The sequence below is a fragment of the Pleurodeles waltl genome, chromosome 3_2 (genome assembly GCF_031143425.1).
Source record: "Pleurodeles waltl isolate 20211129_DDA chromosome 3_2, aPleWal1.hap1.20221129, whole genome shotgun sequence".
NCBI lineage: Eukaryota > Metazoa > Chordata > Amphibia > Caudata > Salamandridae > Pleurodeles > Pleurodeles waltl.
Window position 1 is genome coordinate 76916707 of NC_090441.1, and position 20024 is coordinate 76936730.

Below are 20024 nucleotides of genomic sequence, written 5' to 3' on the forward strand. Positions count from 1 at the left end.
CTTTGAAAGTGTGGGTGGGGAGTTTGAATTGTGCTCATTTGTGAATGGTGAACCAGTGGAGTTCCTGTGATGCGAGTGCAGCATGGGAGTTTGAGAACAATCCTGGCCGCCTAGTTCTGAATGGTCTGCAGCCCTCTGGTGAGTTTTTGTTGACCCTTGCATAGAGAGTGTTCCCATATTCCAGCTTGCTTTTTAACAGGGCATGACAGTTTTTTGGGTGCTGATTGGGAGCCATTTGAAAATCTTTCTCAGCATCTTCAGGGTATGAAGGCATGATGCAGTCACAGCATTCACTTGGGCGGTCATGTCGAGTTTGCTGTCTGTGATGATCCTGAGGTTCTTCTGGGTGGTGAGGGTAGGTGTCGGTCCTAGCTCTGTTGACTACCAGGTGGAGTCCCACGGTAATGTGCTGTTCCAGAAGATCATGCTTTCAGTCTTGTCCGTGTTCAGCTTTAGGCAATTGACGTCATCCAGTATGTGATTATAGTCATACAAGCATTGAACTTGGTCTGAGTACTGGGCGTTTTGCCCGCAAAGGAGAGAATGAGTTGCATGTTATCAGTGTAGGAGAGGGCATTGATATAATGAGAGCGGATGCCGCTGGCTGGATAGATCATGTATGAGTTGAAATGGATACAAAGTCTATGTGATATTCAACACAACATCGTCCAGCCCAACCAACAGCCACACTCTAGCCGGCCATTCCATCCCGGGCCCTGCAGTACATCTGTAGTTACTGAGACGAAGAATCCATCAGCCACCAGTTCTCCCTGTTATTTATTCGATGGGTGCCCCAGTTAGCATGCTGTTATTTTTAACTCCCACACTGATTCAGAAGAAGGAACCAGAGTAAAAGAACCTTATAGACAGCAGCATCAGAAACCAGGGGACCAGGAAAACAGTATTTATAACTGTAAGGACTGTCTACAAACTACCAGTCGAGTGGACGCGTTTTGTTATATTTCTTACAGACGTCAGTCCCCCAAATGCTGATTCTCAGATCTACTGGCACACATTTAAACAGAGAGTCACCCCTTGGTTTGTTACCAACTGTGGTTGGGCCCACAACCTGATGGATGCTATTCTTACAGTCCATAGGGTTTTCTGGGTAGGTACTGCTCTCAAGACTATACCAGGAGATTGTATTGTCGTAAACTTTGGAAATGAGTGGCTGGTTAGCTCCTTGCTCCACCGTATGGATTACTTGACTCTAGGCCATTCAAAAATATGTGTACTTCCCCTTGGTTTCTTTTACTAACCTCCCTTTTGTCTGGGTCCATCAAAAGGAGTGAACAGGGCAGGAGCTACAAAGTTTAACCAGCACCAGGATCCCTTCTCTCATGGTAATTGAATTACCTGTGTATCTAGTCTTTCTGACACCAATTTACTTTTTTTCAGTCCCAGATTGTAGCCCAAATACTGTTGGAATTTCAGAGCTCGCTATCATTGATGGAGTTCATCCTCATATTATCCAGAGACTGCCTATTTCAACTGGCCTAAATGAATTGTGTTTTGTCTCCTGGAACCTGGTGGGTATCCAGAAAAAAATGGATAAAACAGATTGGCTGAGAACTGTCCATTTATTTGATATGTTGTGCTGTCAGGAAATTTGGACTATAAATTACTTCTATATCAACAGCTTTCAATCATTTAATGAGCTCGCTGTCATCGATGAAGTTCGACCTCGTATTATCCATAGACTGCCTATTTCGACTGGCCTACATGAATTGGGTTTTGTCTCCTGGAACCCGGTGGGTATCCGGAAAAAAATGGATAAACCATATTGGCTGAGAACTGTCCATTTATTTGACGTGTTATGCTGTCAGAAAATTTTGGAGGATTTCTATATCAACGGCTTTCAATCGTTTTATGTCCCTGATATCCCTTCGTTATCAGGCTTCTCAAAGGGCGGCCTTGGAGTTTTAGTTTCTCTTAAGTTAGCCAATGTATCCTTCACTGAATTGCAGCACTGACCCTAGTATCACATCTTGACCCGGAGCCTGCCTGATTCCTGTTTCCTCCTTTGATTAATTTTTTATTTCTTTTTAAACCACCTGAATAACTTTATTCAGGAGTTGGATAAATGTATTTCCGAGTTTTTGGAGAAAGACCCGGATATGGCATATGCTATGTGGTGTGGGGATTTTAATAGAACAAAATGCCCCATAGTGGGTGACCGTGTCAGTGGTTTGACTGATTTTATACATAACCGTAATGGGAAGGCCCTGAAACAACTTATCTTTAAGTTTGACTTATTGTTTAATATAGATCTGGTCAACCAAAGTTTATCGGTACCCCCAACATTTACTGGTAGAGGAGTGGGATTCACTATAGACTTCATCCTATTTTCCTCAAAGTTATCCCCTCTAGTCCTAGATAGTAAGATTTTGTCCTCCAATTTGAGCGATCACAAATTAGTTACCCTACGAGTTTGGTTTCTGGTATGAAACCACACATTCCAACTAGCTCTGCCAACTTGCATTCTAGTGAAAATAAGAGGATCCGCATTAGATGGGAAAATATTGACCATGGCAATTTTTTGTAGACCTTGTGTCTGCGAATAGAGGTGACCTGATGAGCTGTCTTTCAGATACAGCCGAACCACAATCAGTATTGGGCTGCTTTGATGTTCTGTGTAAAGCAATGTCTAATCTTATGAAAACCAAGAAGACTGTGTCAGACTTTCCCCCATATAGATGGTTTAATTGTACCTGATCATCTGCTAATAAGAACCTCAAAATGGTAATTAAATCTTCCCCCAGAAATATGGATGCCATTAGGTTAGCCAGGAGATTATATAGGCAAACTCTTGACACTGGGAAGAGAGATATTAGGGAAAATGCCTGGGAGAACTTGTTACCTGCTGCAGACCTTAAGAACTCCAAGGCTTTTTGGGAGGTGATAAATGTTAGACCTGGCATCCTTGGCGTGGTGTAAGGAAATGCCTCCTTGGCATGGTTACCCCCTGACGTTTTGCCTTTGCTGATGCTAAGTTATGATTTGAAAGTGTGCTGGGACCCTGCTAACCAGGCCCCAGCACCAGTGTTCTTTCCCTAAACTGTACCCTTGTCTCCACAATTGGCACAACCCTGGCACTCAGGTAAGTCCCTTGTAACTGGTACCCCTGGTACCAAGGGCCCTGAAGCCAGGGAAGGTCTCTAAGGGCTGCAGCATGTCTTATGCCACCCTAGGAACCCCTCACTCAGGACATGCACACTGCTTCACAGCTTGTGTGTGCTGTTGGGGAGAAAATGATTACGTCAACATGGCACTCCCTTCAGAGTGCCATGCCAACCTCACACTGCCTGTGGCATAGGTAAGTCACCCCTCTAGCAGGCCTTACAGCCCTAAGGCAGGGTGCACTATACCACAGGTGAGGGCATAAGTGCATGAGCACTATGCCCCTACAGTGTCTAAGCCAAACCGTAGACATTGTAAGTGCAGGGTAGCCATAAGAGTATATGGTCTGGAAGTTTGTCATACATGAACTCCACAGCACCATATTGGCTACCCTGAAAACTGGGAAGTTTGGTATCAAACTTCTCAGCACAATAAATGCACACTGATGCCAGTGTGCAATTTATTGTGAAATACACCCAGAGGGCATCTTAGAGATGTCCCCTGAAAACATACCCGACTTCCAGTGTAGGCTGACTAGTTTTTGCCATCCTGTCACACACCAGACATGTTGCTGGCCACATGGGGAGAGTGCCTTTGTCACTCTGTGGCCAGGAACAAAGCCTGTACTGGGTGGAGGTGCTTCTCACCTTCCCCTGCAGGAATGGTAACACCTGGCGGTGAGCCTCAAAGGCTCACCCCCTTTGTTACAGCGCCACAGGGCATCCCAGCTAGTGGAGATGCCCGCCCCTCCCACCACTGCCCCCACTTTTGGCGGCAAGGCTGGAGGAGATAATTAGAAAAACAAGGAGGAGTCACCCACCAGTCAGGACAGCCCCTAAGGTGTCCTGAGCTGAGGTAACTCTTACTTTTAGAAATCCTCCATCTTGTGGATGGAGGATTCCCCCAATAGGATTAGGGATGTGCCCCCCTCCCCACAGGGAGGAGGCACAAAGAGGGTGTAGCCACCCTCAAGGACAGTAGCCATTGGCTACTGCCCTCCCAGACCTAAACACACCCCTAAATTCAGTATTTAGGGGCCCCCAGAACCTAGGAAACTAGATTCCTGCAACCTTAACAAGAAGAAGGACTGCTGACCTGAAGCCCTGCAGTGAAGACGGAGATGACAACTGCTTTGGCCCCAGCCCTACCGGCCTGTCTCCCAACTTCGAAGAAAAGTGCAACAGCAACGCATCCAACAGGGACCAGCGACCTCTGAAGCCTCAGAGAACTGCCCTGCAACCAAGGACCAAGAAACTCCTGAGAACAGCGGCCCTGTTCAACAATCTGCAACTTTCTGCAACAAAGAAGCAATTTTAAAGACTTCACGTTTCCCGCCGGAAGCGTGAGACTTTCCACACTGCACCCGACGCCCCCGGCTTGACCTGCGGAAAACAAACACCTCAGGGAGGACTCCCTGGCAACTGCGAGCCCGTGAGTAACCAGAGACGACCCCCCTGAGGCCCCACAGCGACACCTGCAGAGGAAATCCAGAGGCTCCCCCTGACCGCGACTGCCTGTAACAAGGGACCCGACGCCTGGAATTAACACTGCACCCGCAGCCCCCAGGACCTGAAGGAACCAAACTCCAGTGCAGGAGCGACCCCTAGGCGACCCTCTGCCTAGCCCAGGTGGTGACTACCCTGAGGAACCCCCCTGTGCCTGCCTGCATCGTTGAAGAGACCCCCGGGTCTCCCCATTGCTTTCAATACAAAACCCAACGCCTGTTTGCACTCTGCACCTGGCCGCCCCTGTGCCGCTGAGGGTGTACTTTCTGTGCCTGCTTGTGTCCCCCGGTGCCCTACTAAACCCCCCAGGTCTGCCCTCCGAGGACGCGGGTACTTACCTGCTGGCAGACTGGAACCGGGGCACCCCTGTTCTCCATTGAAGACTATGGGCCTCATTACAACCTCGGCGGTCTTTCAAAAAGACCGCCGAGGCTGCGGGAGCCAGAATACCGCCATTGCCGGCGGTATTCCTGGCTCCCTATTATGACTTTTCCGCTGGGCCAGCGGACGGTAACAGTGTTACCGTCCGCTGGCCCAGCGGAAAAGTCACATCAACATTGCTACTGGCTTGTAATAGAGCCGGCGGCAATGCTGATGTGCAGCGGGTGCAGTAGCACCCGTCGCACATTTCACTGCCCGAAATTCGGGCAGTGAAATACGCGACGGGGCTATGCCTGGGGGCCCCTGCACTGCCCATGCCAAGTGCATGGGCAGTGTAGGGGCCCCCAAGGGCACCCCAAGTCCCCTTACCGCCAGCCTTTCCATGGCGGTGTTTACCGCCACGGACAGGCTGGCGGTCGGGGACTCATAATCCCCAGGGCAGCGGTGCTTGCACCGCTGCCCTGGGGATTATGACCGCCAGGGGGAAGCCTGGCGGTATGTTGGAGGGGCCGGCAGTATGGCCGTGGCTATTGCGCCACGGTCATAATAGCTGGCGGAACACCGCCAGCCTGTTGGCGGTGTTACCGCCAGTTTACCGCCGGCCGCCAGGGTCGTAATGACCCCCTATGTGTTTTGGGCACCTCTTTGACCTCTTCACCTGACCGGCCCGGAGTTGCTGGTGTGGTAACTTTGGGGTTGCCTTGAACCCCCAACGGTGGGCTACCTTGGACCCAACTTTGAACCATGTAAGTGTTTTACTTACCTGTGAACTTAACAATTACTTACCTCCCCCAGGAACTGTTGATTTTTGCACTGTGTCCACTTTTAAAATAGCTTATTGCCATTTTCGTCAAAACTGTACATGCTATTGTGATTATTCAAAGTTCATAGAATACCTGAGTGAAATACCTTTCATTTGAAGTATTACTTGTAAATCTTGAACCTGTGGTTCTTAAAATAAACTAAGAAAATATATTTTTCTATATAAAAACCTATTGGCCTGGAATAAGTCTTTGAGTGTGTGTTCCTCATTTATTGCCTCTGTGTGTACAATAAATGCTTAACACTACCTTCTGATAAGCCTACTGCTCGACCAGACTACCACAAAATAGAGCATTAGAATTATCTCTTTTTGCCACTATCTTACCTCTAAGGGGAACCCTTGGACTCTGTGCACACTATTTCTTACTTTGAAATAGGATATACAAAGCCAACTTCCTACACGTGGTCTCCCCTGTCTTTTTTGCCTCTGCTTCCCATGTTTTGACTGTGTGCTGGACTCTGTTTGTGCTGTTTTTGGTACTCTGGGCACTTTACCACTGCTGATCAGTGCTAAAGTGCAAGTGCTCCTTTGTAAAGTGTATGTGTAATTGGCTTTTCCATGATTGGCATATTTGATTTACTAGTAAGTCCCTAGTAAAATGCGCTAGAGGTGCCCAGGGCCTGTAAATCAAATGCTACTAGTGGGTCTGCAGCACTGGTTGCGTCACCCGCATTAGTAGCCCTGTAAACATGGCTCCTACCTGCCACTGCAGTGTCTGTGTGTGCAGTTTTAAACTTCCATTCGACTTGGCAAGTGTACCCACTTGCCAGGCCTAAACCTTCCCTTTTCATACATGTAGGGCACCCCTAAGGCAGGCCCCAGGTAGACCCATGGACAGAGTGCAGAGTATGTTAAAGGTGGGACATGTACTGATGAGTGTTACATGTCCTAATAGTGCAATACTGCTAAATTCAGTTTTCACTGTTGCGAGGCCTATCACTCTCATAGGTTAACATGGGGGCTGCCTTTAAGTACCCTTAAAGTGCATTTTCCCTTTGAGAGCAGGTAGAAATATAGAGTTTCAGGTCTCTGAACTCACAATTTAAAAATACATCTCTTAGTGAAGTTGATTTGTAGGTTGTTAGTTTGAAAATGCCTCTTTTAGAAAGTAGGCCTTTTCTTGCTTAAATCATTCTGTGACTCTGCCTGTTTGTGGATTCCCTGTCTGGGTCAGACTGACGGTTGGGCTGTTTGTGAATGCCTTCTAGACAGTGACACAAAGGTAGTTGGGGTGTAGCCAACATATCCTGATGAGCCATCAGTGCAGAAGTGGAGGGAGGAGTGGTCACTTACACCTGAATGGGCTGTGCCTGCCCTTACACAATGCAGTCTCCAACCCCCTGGTGTGTGTCTGGGGCCTGGCCTGGGCAAGGCAGGATCCTGTAAGCAACAGAGACTCCCCTTTGAAGTTTGCCTACTTCAAAGGCAGAAAGGGGTATAAGAATTGGACCCCAAACCCCAGACTTTAGATCACTTCTGGAACCAAGAAGAACCTCTGCCAAGGAGAAGAGCTGCTGAAGAGCTGAGAAGTGTTTCCTTTGCCTGTGACTGTGCTTTGTTGGGCTATCCTGCAGTTTCTGCTTCTGCCTGTTAAAGGGGACAAAGACTGGGACTTTGTTGTACATTCCTGCTTGGGAAGAATTTCCAAGGACTTGGACTGAGCTTGCCTCCTGTTTTGAAGTCTCAGGGGCATCAAAGACTTCCTCTGCCAGCACCTGGACTCTTTGCTGAGACTCCTGCCCTGCCAAGTGGTGCCCTATCCGGTCCCTGGGCCTTTGAAAGGTGAAGTTAGCAGAAGAAGAGCTGAAATCCACAGGGGAAATTTTCGATGCTGGATCTTCAACGTAGCTGATGAACGACACGCCACCCTCTTTGTGGCTAAAATTGATGTTCCACCTGCATTGTGGCTGGGAGATTGACGCATCGCGACTGGAGAAACAATGCAACACCTCCTTGCGGCTGCTGATAATGACACAAACCCCATGCAGTGCAGTTTTCTAACAAAGTACACCCGGATTTCTCACGGATCATCCCTGGGCATCAAACTCATCGGGAATCGGTGCGGATCCCAGGTGCCCCATCCGGAAATTGACACATCCCTCTCTTGCAAGGGAGAAAAACATCTACCCAACCGGAGAAGAAACAACACACGGCCTCACTTGCGAGTAAGGAATTGACGCATTGCTGACTTTACTGACGCACGCTCGCCCGTGCGGCTTTATTTTTGACACAAACCAGGTACTTTGTGTAAAATCAAAGTTTCTATTGTTTTCTATGGAGTAAGACTCTTAGGTCCTCATTATGACATTGGCGGTAAATCTCACTTACGCCACACTGTCTGCCGCCAACTTATCGCTGCCGCGGCGGATATCCGTTCACCATATTATGACACACACACACCAATCCATCACTATTCAGCCACATACACAATTCTGCCAGACCAAAGGTCAGTGATAAAGTAGCGGTATAAAAACCCACACCGTTACGCCAACAGAACAACACCCATCACATTATGACCCACGAATCACCACGGTGGACATTCAATGGCGGTAAATCATTGGCGGTACATACTGCCGCGCTCAAAATGGACACACACATACAAAACAACATTACATTGGTCAACTTAAATAACACACACCTAACACCCATACACACACCACACCCCCAAACCACTATAAAACACCTACCCACATTACCCACAATCCCTTACAAATACGAACCATTGACATGAGACAGACACCAAGACCATAGACAAAACGAGAGCCACACACTACCTACACCTATACACTACCCACACACCCCACATCACACACCCCAACACATTACCCTACACACCCTCACCTCACACACCTCACCACAAAAACACCCTCCTTTTACAGAGGAGGAGCTAAGGGTCATTGTGGAGGAAATCATCAGGGTAGAGCCACAGCTATGGCCACCCAATGGCGGACATCCAGGCATCACCATCAGAACCTGAAGCACTTAACGATACCGCAGACGACTCCAACCATGACCCTCATTTTGAACCAATTGTATTCTTTTAAACAGGTAAAAACATTGCAATTCAACTGTACAGAAAATGAGCATAGGTAAATGACCTGTAGTTGGCTGTAGTGATCACACTAGGAGCATATGTGAGGTCACCAATATCTGTAAAATGAATTGCCAAAGGGTACAGTAAGTGGGCATAGAAGTGGGAAATAAGAGCATGCCAGTGCCTCAGAAATTCCAAAAAATGTCATTGAAATGTGAAGTAACACTGTCTTACCTGTGTGTCATTGGAAGTATTGTCTGATGACTTATGTTCTGTTGTCCTCATCCTCATCCTCTGCCTCCTCATCCTCACTGTCCACAGGGTTCAGTGCTGCCACATGGGCATCTCCAGCCTCCTCCTCCTACAGAAAAGGCACATGGTGTCTCAGGGCAAGGTTGTGCAACATGCAGCATGCCACTATTATCTGGCAGACCTTCTTGGGTGAGTAGCACAAGGATCCACCTGTTAGATGGAGGCACCTGAACCTGGCCTTCAGGAGGCCAAAGGTCTGTTCTATTATCCTTCTGGTTCGCCCATGTGCCTCATTATAACGTTCTTCTGCCCTTGTCCTTGCATTCCTCACAGGGGTCAGCAGCCATGATAGGTTGGGGTGACCAGAGTCACCTGCAATATTGAGGGACAACATTTAGCCATACATTATCCCATATGGCCTACACCATACCCATACACCAACATATTCTGGGTGGAGAACAGGGCTCACCTACTAGCCACACCCTGTGCCTCTGTAGTTGGGCCATCACATTTGGGATTCTGCTATTCCTCAGGACAAAGGCATCATGCACCGACCCAGGATAGTTCTCATTGATGTTGGAGATGTACTGGTCCACTAAGCACACCATCTGTAGAATCATAGAGTAGAAACTCCCTGTTCATTTTGATGGGGGCGGGCAAATGCAATATGTGTTCCATCAATTGCCCCAATTATGGTGGGGATATGTCCCATTGCATAGAACTCGGCCTTCACTGTGGCCAAATCTTCAACCTGGGGAAATTCAATGTAGCTGCACATGTGTTTAAACCAGGCAGACAACACTCTGGTTAGCACGTTTGAGAACATTGGCTGTGACATTCCTGCTGCCAAGCCCACTGTCACTTGGAAAGAACCAGTTGCCAGGAAATGGAGCACTTATAGAACTTGTACAAGAGGTGGGATCCCAGTGGGGTGACGGATAGCAGATATCAAGTCAGGCTCCAATTGGGCACACAGCTCTGTGATTGTGGCCCTGTCAAGTCCATAGGTGAGGATGATGTGCCTGTCCTCCATTGTTGCCAAGTCCACCAGGGGTCTGTACACCGGGGTATGTCTCCATCTCATATTCATCCACAGCGGTAGCAATCTATGGGGCAAAAGAGTGAGGAGCTGGTCACTAACTGAACAATGGGGCTACAACAGAACTTTGCATGCTGTTAACTTGTAATGGGTAAGTGTGAATTGTCCAGTGTGTCCAAATTGAACCAATGATGAGGCAAATATCCAGAGCGTTCCCCCCCCACCCTCCACCCCCCTAAATGCATCTGCCTCTCCTGTGTAGAGGGACAGGTGGAAGTGAGGTAATTCCGCTGACGTTGTGCGCTGTTGCGGCAGGTGGTCGTGAACCGCCGTGCAACTCCTCATTGGTTAACATTGGGCCCTATGGGTTACAGTGGCCAATGGTGATCTATGCCGGAGGTGACGGTATGTACCGCCGTGGAAGTGACCGCCATTTTCTATCTGATTCCTACCTTGCTACCTGATCTTCAACAGGAGAGGACCTACACTGCATGTGCTGCTGTAACCTGTGTCTGGAACCTACCATGGACGTGTGACTGGGGAAAGGACCCCAGCCTTCACTTTGGTGGAGTTGGAGAGACTGATGGATGGGGTCCTACCCCAGTACGGACTGCTGTATGGGCCTCCAGACCAACAGGTCAGTACACTGTGGGCACGATGCGCGTGGCGTGAATGCATGGAGTGGTGTGTGAAGGCCTCGTGTAAGGGGGTGGGTGGATGTCCTGTGGACAGCGTATTAGTTGTGTGCTGGGCCATGTGTGTGCAAATGGTGACGTGAAGGGGTATGGTGGGCCATAAGTGTAACAGGCAGGACTGTTTGTCTAATACTATTTTCCTGTGTGTATTTCCTCTGCAGGTCAACGCCCATCAAGAGAAGGGTATATGGTGTGCCATCACCAAGGACGTGCGGACCCTGGGGGGTCTACGGCAGGCGGAGCACCCACGGTCGCAAACGGTGGGAGGACGTGAGACGCTGGGCATGGAAGACGGCGGAGGCCCAGCTGGAGATTGCCTCCCAACGAGGAAGGGGTGTCCATTGAACCCTGAACCCCCACATGGCCCGCATACTGGCGGTGGCCTATCCAGCGCTGGATGGGCGCTTGAGGGCATCACAGCACCCACAAGGGGGTGAGTACAGTGCCCATCATTACTACTTATGCCTTGTGGGGTGGTATCCAGGCGGTGTATGTGTGTCAGTGGGTTCCTCTAGGCCAGGCCTGACATTGCAGCGGAGGTCCCCTGGTGGCTAGGGTTCAGAAGGGAAACTCCTCCGACCTAGCTCATAGGCATCCACTACTGGTCAGGGCTGCATGGGTACCAGGTGTGCTGCATTTGGCGATGTGTGCCCCCCCCCATGCCTTGGTGGCAAGCTATTTCTCTGGTAGTGCAATGCATAGTGTGTAGGCCTGTTCCCCATGTGTGAGGGTGCTGTGGACGCCAACAGTGGTGTTGATGCAGCCACTGACCAAGTGTATCCTTTGCCTCTTCCCCCCCTTTTTGTTTTGTCATCCTGTCCTTATGTGCATTAGCATCATCTGGCGAAGGAGCAGAGGCACCGGCGACGGAGGGAACTGCATCCCACAGGACCCAGGAGGCAGAGTCCACTGACGCTGAGGGCACCAGTGGGACAGAGGGCGAGGGGAGCACCACGGCAGAGACTGGAGGGGACAGTTCTAACACAGACACCTCCTCCTCTGATGGAAGCACCTATGTGACCACCCCAGCTACAGATACAGCCGCCACCCCTGTACCAGCACCACCCTCCCAGCAGCCCCTCATCGAGTTGCCCGTGCCCGCTCACCCAGGAGGGTGGGCATCTCCTTTGCCCCAGGCACCTCAGGCCCTGCCCCAGTGAGCCCTGCTGCCCTGAGTGAGGAGGCTATTGACCTCCTGAGATCCATCTCTGTAGGGAAGTCAACCATTGTGAATGCCATCCAGGGGCTGGCAGCCCAGATGCAACATACTAATGCATTCCTGGAGGGCATAGACCTAAGAGACATCTTAGGTCATCCGAGGCCTATAGAATTAAGGTCCTTCGCACCAACAAAGTTAAATGGGGTGATAAAGCTTTCACCGTGGCCACAGCAAAATGCTGGAACTTGCTTCCCTTGAATATTAGGAAAGAACCCAGTTATTTAAATTTCAGGAAACTGATCAAAACCTGGCTTTTCCCACGCTAGTCTTTGGAGTCTTTATCCTTTCCTGTCGCTTATTTGTCGGTCTCTGCGTCTCTCACCTTTCTGTTAGCGCTTCAATGCTCTTTTTGAGCCAGAATGCGCTTTATAAATTTCGCATACATACATACATACATTCATACAGTCACACTGGCTTGGCGGCCCAACAGAGATCGATCCATGCTCTGGCCTCCTGTCTGATGGCAGCCATTGTTCCTATTTCCACCCTCCCCCCTCCAACTTCCTCTTCCCAATCCCATTCTCCTCGACCCCAACCTATCCCAAGCACACAGGCAGACGAGCATGCACACAAGACAACACACAAGAGTGGTACAGGCAAACACACGCACCACACTTCATCCCACAGGCACTCACACAAACACCATCCAGATGCAGACATACCAAAATCCACAATTTCCATTGTCTCCCCATCCTCCCCCACCTCCCTCCCAGTTCTGTCTACACTCACACCTGCATGCACTACATCATCATCCACTACCAGCATCACCACCACACCAAGCAGAACACACACCTCACTGGCAGACACCTCCACAACAGCCATGCACATGTCCCGTGTCCTCTCCCACTGTTTCTGTTCCCCCCCTCCTAAGGTACACAAATGCAAGCACTCAGACACCCAACAGCCATCCACCTCACAACAGCTTCCAGACCATGCACCTGCACCCAAAATCAGCAGACAGACACCTCCTACAACCACTCCCTCTTCCTCCACTCCCAAACCTTCTCCCTCTTCCCACCCCAATGTCCCTAAAAACTGTTCCTATCCACCACTGACCTTTTCCCTACCCCTCCCTCCGTCCTGCACGTCTGGCCAGGGTGGGAAGAACCCAGCCAAGTACCTCAGCCACCCAGTCCACGGGCCCAGTCGTCACCACACCCACTCGTGGTGGAAAAGGATTCAGGGCACATGTCCTGAGGGTGAAGGAGCCTGCACCAGGCAGCCTCAAGGGAAAGGAGCCTGCCACAGCTGCCGGAATGAGCAAGGAGCCTGCCCAAGCTGCTGCCAGGAAGACAAAGGAGCCTGCCCCAGCTGCTGCCAAGAAGACAAAGGAGCCTGCCCCAGCTGCAGCTAAGAAGGTTAAGGAGCCTGGCCCAGCTGCCAGGAAGACTAAGGAGCCTGCCCCGGATGCCAGGAAAACTAAGGAGCCTTCCCCAGCTGCCAGGAAGAGCAAGGAGCCTGCAACAGCAGGCAGGAAGAGCAAAGGGCCTGGGGTAGGAACTGTGACGGACCCCCCACCACCAACCATGGTTGTGCAGCCGCCCGAAGTTGCAGGGGATGGGCAGGAGCCTACCCGCACCAGCAGCAGCACCATCACCACCAGTGAGCAGCCGTCCAAGGTTGCAGGGGATGGGCAGGAGCCTCCACCCACCAGCAGCAGCACCACCACAAACCAGTGAGCAGCCATCCGAGGTTGCAGGGGATGGGCAGGAGCTTCCCCCCACCAGCAGCAGCACCACCACACCAGTAAGCAGCCGTCCGAGGTTGCAGGGGATGGGCAGGAGCCTCCCCCCAACAGCAGCACCACCACCTCCAGTGTGCAGCTGTCACCGCCGTCGGACGGTATGTAATCCTGCCTCCATGGTCTGCTGTGCGGCCTGCCCCCTGCAAATCCAGTGGGTATGACACCCACTTGAGAGACTGTGACCTTGCACTCCCCAGGATCAAGAGCACAAGGCACGATGCCCCCTCCAGAACCAGTGGGTAAGACACCCACCTACCCCAGACTCCCCAGGATCAAGAGCACAGGGCACAATGCCCCCTCCAGAACCAGTGGGTAAGACACCCACCTATCCCAGACTCCCAGGATCAAGAGCCCAGGGCATGATGCCCCCTCCAGAACCAGTGGGTAAGACACCCACCTACCCCAGACTCCCCAGGATCAAGAGCGCAGGGCACGATGCCCCCTCCAGAACCAGTGGGCAAGTCACCCACTCAAGAAACTGTGGCCTAGCACTCCCCAGGACCAACCACTGGGCATGTTGCCCCCTCCAGAGCAAGTGGGCAAGTCACCCACTTGAGAGACTGTGACCTTGCACTCCCCAGGACCAAGCACAGGGCATGTTGCCCCCTCCAGAGCAAGTGTGCAAGTCACCCACTCGAGAGACTGTGACCTTGCACTCCCCAGGACCAAGCACAGGGCATGTTGCCCCCGTCCAGAGCAAGTTTTGCAAGTCACCCACTTGAGAGACTGTGGCCTTGCACTCCCCAGGACCAAGCACAGGGCATGTTGCCCCGTTTAAGAGCAAGTGGGCAAGTCACCCACTCAAGAGACTGTGGCCTTGCACTCCCCAGGACCAAGCACAGGGCATTTTGCCCCCTCGAGAACCAGTGGTCTTGTTCCATCTGCTGGCTGAGGTGCCCCGTCCCCTGCCCCCCTGAGATGCCTGCCTATTTCCCAACTGATGCCCCTGCAGTGTTCTCTCCGTGTTGAGGCAGGTGCTATGTTTGGCCTTGGACTTTGGCCGGTGGCCATGTGGACAACGTACATTGTGGACTAGGTTGTGTCCCTTTTTATGTACATGTGTATATATCTATTATCTTGCCTCACTTATTTATCTTGATGTGTTGATTTCATTACATTCACTTTTTCAAATTTGTTTTGTCCTTGCATTATTCATCTGAGGTACCGGGTAAAATGTTTTAGTAATGCAGCTGATTGTGTGTATGGTGTTGTGCGTGTGTGTGTCACTCTCTTTTTCCTCCCTCCCTTGTGTGCTGGGCGGCTGTACTCACTGTCGTCGTCTTCGCCGGCGTTGGTTTTGGTGGTGGAGTAGCACGTAGAAGATCATGGGGTAGACATGCAGTCTGGCTACATGGCGGCATGGGTGTTCCCTGTGTCTCCAGTGTGAGTCCTTTCCCTTCTGAGGTCTGTTTCTGCAAGGCTTTTGATGCCGTTGGTACCGCCCCGGAAAAGGTGGCGGTTTCCTGGGTCATAATATGGTGGGCGGAACATTGACTTCCGCCTGGCTGTAGGCGGCTACCTCCATGGTAGCTGTTGTTTCGTCCCTGGCAGTAGGTGTGTTACATTGGCTGTCTATCGGAGATCTTTCCGCCATGGTCATAATTTAGCGGTAATTAGCATCGGCCTGTTGGCGGTATTACCACCACTTTAATACCAACCGCCAGGGTTGTAATGAGGGCCTTATTCTTTTAAAAATTAATATCTTGACTTATGTATGTTGTTTTGTTGTTTAGGACTTGTTTGATTTAGATAAATATTGCCTATTTTTCTAAACTGGTGTGGTGTTGTTTTGTAGTGTTTTCACTGTATTACTGTGTGTGTTGGTACAAATACTTTACACATTGCTTCTGGGATAAGCCTTTCTGCTCATGCCAAGCTACCAAGGGGGTAAGTGGGGGTTAACCAGGTGTGTTTCTCCTTTGCCCTGACTAGAGTGAGGGTCCTTGCTTGGACAGGGGTTAACCTGACTGCCAACCAAAACCCCATTTCTAACAATAACCACCTTTACTTTCAAGAGGATAAATACTCAAGATCGCTAGCCACCTCCCCACGGATGTCTGGCTATCCTATTTTTCTAATATTTTTGAGCACATCTTGCCCACTTTGTCAATATAAGATCCCCAAAATTATCCTGTGTCAGATGTGCCAATCTCTACTATCCAATTAATTGCCAGCAGACTGTGTTCTATTTCTATTGATGTCAATTAAGTTTCCTTGGCAATTATGAGGAGTATGCCCGGCAAAGCCCCCAGCCATGGCAGGGTGGTATTTTCAGACAAAATTTAGGACTTTGGGCCCCTCTGTTGACAAATGTGTTTCGATCTGTTCTTACGGCTGAGCTACCTTGTTCATGGAGAAAATCGACTATATTACCTATCTTTAAAAAGAGTGAACAAGGAGACTCATCATGTTATCATCCAATATCTCTTTTGGGCTCTTCAGTCAAGATCTTAGGAAGGGTCACCCTCCAGAAATTAGAAGAATGGGCTAAAGAGAAAGGATTTTTCTCAGATGCCCAATTTGCCTTTAGACTGGGTGTAGGTACAGTGAAGCAGTCCCTCAACCTACACCGGATCGCTGGAAAGTTCATAAAGGCCATGAATGGCTCTCTACATCTTGCCTTCATTGACCTTTCCAGTGCTTTCAATTTGGTGGACAGGGGCGAAGAGGGCAGTTTTCTGCTGTGGTTTGGTCTGAAACCAGACTGAGTGGGGTCAAGTAGTTGGCCATTGAGGTATTCAGCTAGGTGTCTGTTGATGCTTTTCTCTAAGGCCTTGGTCAGGAATAGTAGAAGGGAGTTTGGTCTGTAGTTGGGGAGTGGTGAGGGTTCCACAGTAGGTTTCTTTAACAATCAGAAGACAGTTGTGTGTTTCCAAGCATCTGGGAAGGTTGAAGAAGAGGTGGAGGTATTCATAATAAATGTGAGCATGGCGCAGATGGTCTGTAGTCCTCTGGAGTAGGCGAGGTGGGCACAGGGGTCTGATGGGACCCTTGAGTGGACAGACTTCATGGTGGCAGAGGTTTCTTCCGGGGTGATGATGGACCAAGTGGTTAGCTTTAGTTCTTTGGATAAGATCGGGCTGCATTTGGCGAGGTCTGTCGGGTTCAGCTGTGGGCAGACGTTGGTGTAAATGGCATTGATTTGTTTTGCTGAAGAACTGAAAAAGATTGTTGCATAGTTCCAGCAATGGCGTGATCAAGTTGGATATGTCAGATGGTGAGGTGAAATCTTTCATATTGGCAAAGATTTATTTGCTTCTGTCGGTGCTGGCATCACTGCGGTTCACCAGAGCGCCGCATTTGACGGTCTGAATCATTTGGTGGTAGTGTGTTAGGGTGGGTATGAATGTGCTTCTATCTGCATTGCCCTGGATCATTCTCCATTTGTGCGCTAGTTGTTTGCAGTGGTGTTTCATCAGTTTGAGTTCCCCTGTGTACCAACTGGCCTAGGTTTTGGATCTTGATGTATTGCTGTGTTTGAGAGGGGGCAGGAAGTCAGTGCAGGAGGTGATACACTTTTTGAAGTTCTTGATGGCTTTGGGGAGGCTGTTGCTGTGTTTCAGTCGCTGGGTGTTGAGAGCAGTGCTCCAGTCCTTGTCAGTTATGCTCTTCCAGTTTTGACGGGCTGGTCTGGTGGTGGTAGATGTGCATCATTGGGTTAATTCCACAAGTGTGAAACAGCTATAGCTTCAACATCACCGTCATGTACCCCATCCTTGTAAGAACGTATGTCATCTGGCATATGGGACAAAAAGTTGGCAGTTAGGTTAGACTTCCCTGAAATGTGTTTGAAATCAAATGAATATTCATGCAACTCACAGACAACTTAGTTATGCGGGGGTGCCTTATGTGACCCACCCCTGGTACGGATGCTCACAAGGGGTTTATGGTCTGTTCTAACGAGGAAGGGCCTGTCCCACAAGAAGCTTTTGAACTTAGACCCAGCCAGAACACATGCCAACAATTTACGTTCAGTGACAGAATATTTGGTGAGAAAGGCAAATGCTATAGTATGGTCAACATCATACCCCTGTTAGCTGAGGACATCCTCCAAACACACTTGGCTGGCATCAACAGTAACTAGGGCATGCAGGGACTGGTCTATGTCTCGGTCCTCTGCTTCCGTCCCAGCTGTTTTCAGCGTTTCCTTCACTTTCTACACCATCTTTCCTCCGATCAAGATTGGGGTATCTGTTTCTGGCAATAACTGCGTCTTGCTCCATCGCGTTGTCGGTGTCTCCTCCTCACATTTTGGCTCCTCCTCTGCAAAAACCCTCTCTAGTCCTTCCTCACTCTTTATAGCTTCTTTCTCATCCTGTAGAAAAAAGTCATTTTTCTGTTTATCCTATATTTTCTTCCCCTATGTTTGTGTCCTTCTTTGTTGTTGATATTTTTTCTTTGTTTCTTTTCAGGACTCAGGAGTGGTGCAGACCAAAATGGGAGTTCAAGTTAGTATCTGCTTTCATTCTCATTCCATCCTTGTTCCCTATCTGACAAGGAATTACACAATATATTTGAGGGTCAAAATAACTAGGATACTACAAGTCGCCTGTATCCAATCTCCTTTTTTTGGGCATTTATGGACAGATGAATCTCATCCACTAAAGAGAGACTAGATATTTGTAGAGATAGGAAAGGCCCTTCATCAAACTACTTGAATTTATCATTTGTTTATATGTTCAGTTTTTTCTATGTATGCACTGCACAAGCACTTTTTGTACTTTGTTCATTTGTAGCACTTTGTTGAAATTGATTACCTTAATTTTGTGGAATGCTTGTGATTCATTGTGTATCTCAGACCTATGCTTTCATTTTCTTTTTTAATTCTCTCCCATATAACAATAGACAAACTAGATATGTAACAAAAAATCTATCCGACAGAACCACTTGATTCAATGCACAACCGGATCTCCCAGTTTTTCATTTTTGCCACCAAAACTGTGGATAGCCATGTTGATGCAGCTAATTGTTCAATTACTCCTTTTTCAGTCTACCATCCAGTACCTTTACCACTTCTTTGTGGGCAGAGTGGGGTATACATACACCTTTTGTTTGACACACACAGCCTTGTCTTTCAGCCTGATGAAATGTTGGAATTCTTCAACCACCCCAAATAAAAACGATATCAGATTCTTGTAGAATGTCATCAGTGTTGATGCCGGAAAGGTTGAACGCGTAGGGTGCTTTGCATGGATTAATATCATATGCAGAGTCTTCTGCTCATGCCATCCCAAGTTTTTGATACCTTGGTCAGTAAAAGATTTTGACACATTGTCCACAACATGCACCTTTAAGATTGCTGCTCTTCCTTCAGATGTAAGAGTGGTTTCAAATAAACCCTTAAGGTTGATCCTATACCCTCCTTAGGCACCAGGTGTAATGGGGGTTAAGTGGTAAGGTGTTCTTCCTTTGTAATTATTTCTCTATTACCCAGAACTTTGTCTTGTGAGGGGTGGGAGAGGGACTAGGATACCACCTCTTTGTCTGCAATTTAAATCACAAAAGGTATCCTTCAACCCTAGGAACCAGACCATAGTCCAGTTGAATCCAATCCAAGTCCATTAGAAAGAGACACTCAAAGTAGTTTTCTTAGGTATACTCAAAGACCCTGTTGGGGTCATGCTTCGTCTTTGAGTGTCACCTCGGTACCTATGAACCAGGGTGGGCTCCACAATATTCAAGGGACCCCTTTGGATATTTCTTCCCCTAGGGGCTTAAAACATACATGTTATTTGATTTGTAGGGTGCACTAATCACCCGTGAGGGTATCCAAGCGCTTGAGCTGGTGTGTAGACGTGAGGTTCTCACAAAGTCGTTCGAAGAGTGAGGACTTCAGATTCTTGCAGAAACTCAAGAAGTGATGAGCAGGCTCTGATGTGTTGTGGGAAGTTGTTCCATGCTTTCAGTGAGATGTAGTAGAACAAAGAGCCTCCTGATCTGCTTTTGTGGATGTGGGGGGGGGGGTGAGGCTGAACATAGGTGTCCTGTCGGCTGGTGAAAGTGTATACACTTGTTTAGGTATTCTAGTCTGTTGTTATGCAGAGCTTTGTAGGTGTGCATGATGAGTTTGAATTGGCTGCATTTGAGGCTGGGTAACCAGTGAAGGTCCGTGAGGTGAGATGTGGGTGAGATGAGGGAGTCTGAGCATGAGTCTTGCAGCGGCGTTCTGTATGGTAAAGATATCTGTGTAGGGTATGCATGTCGATTATGGC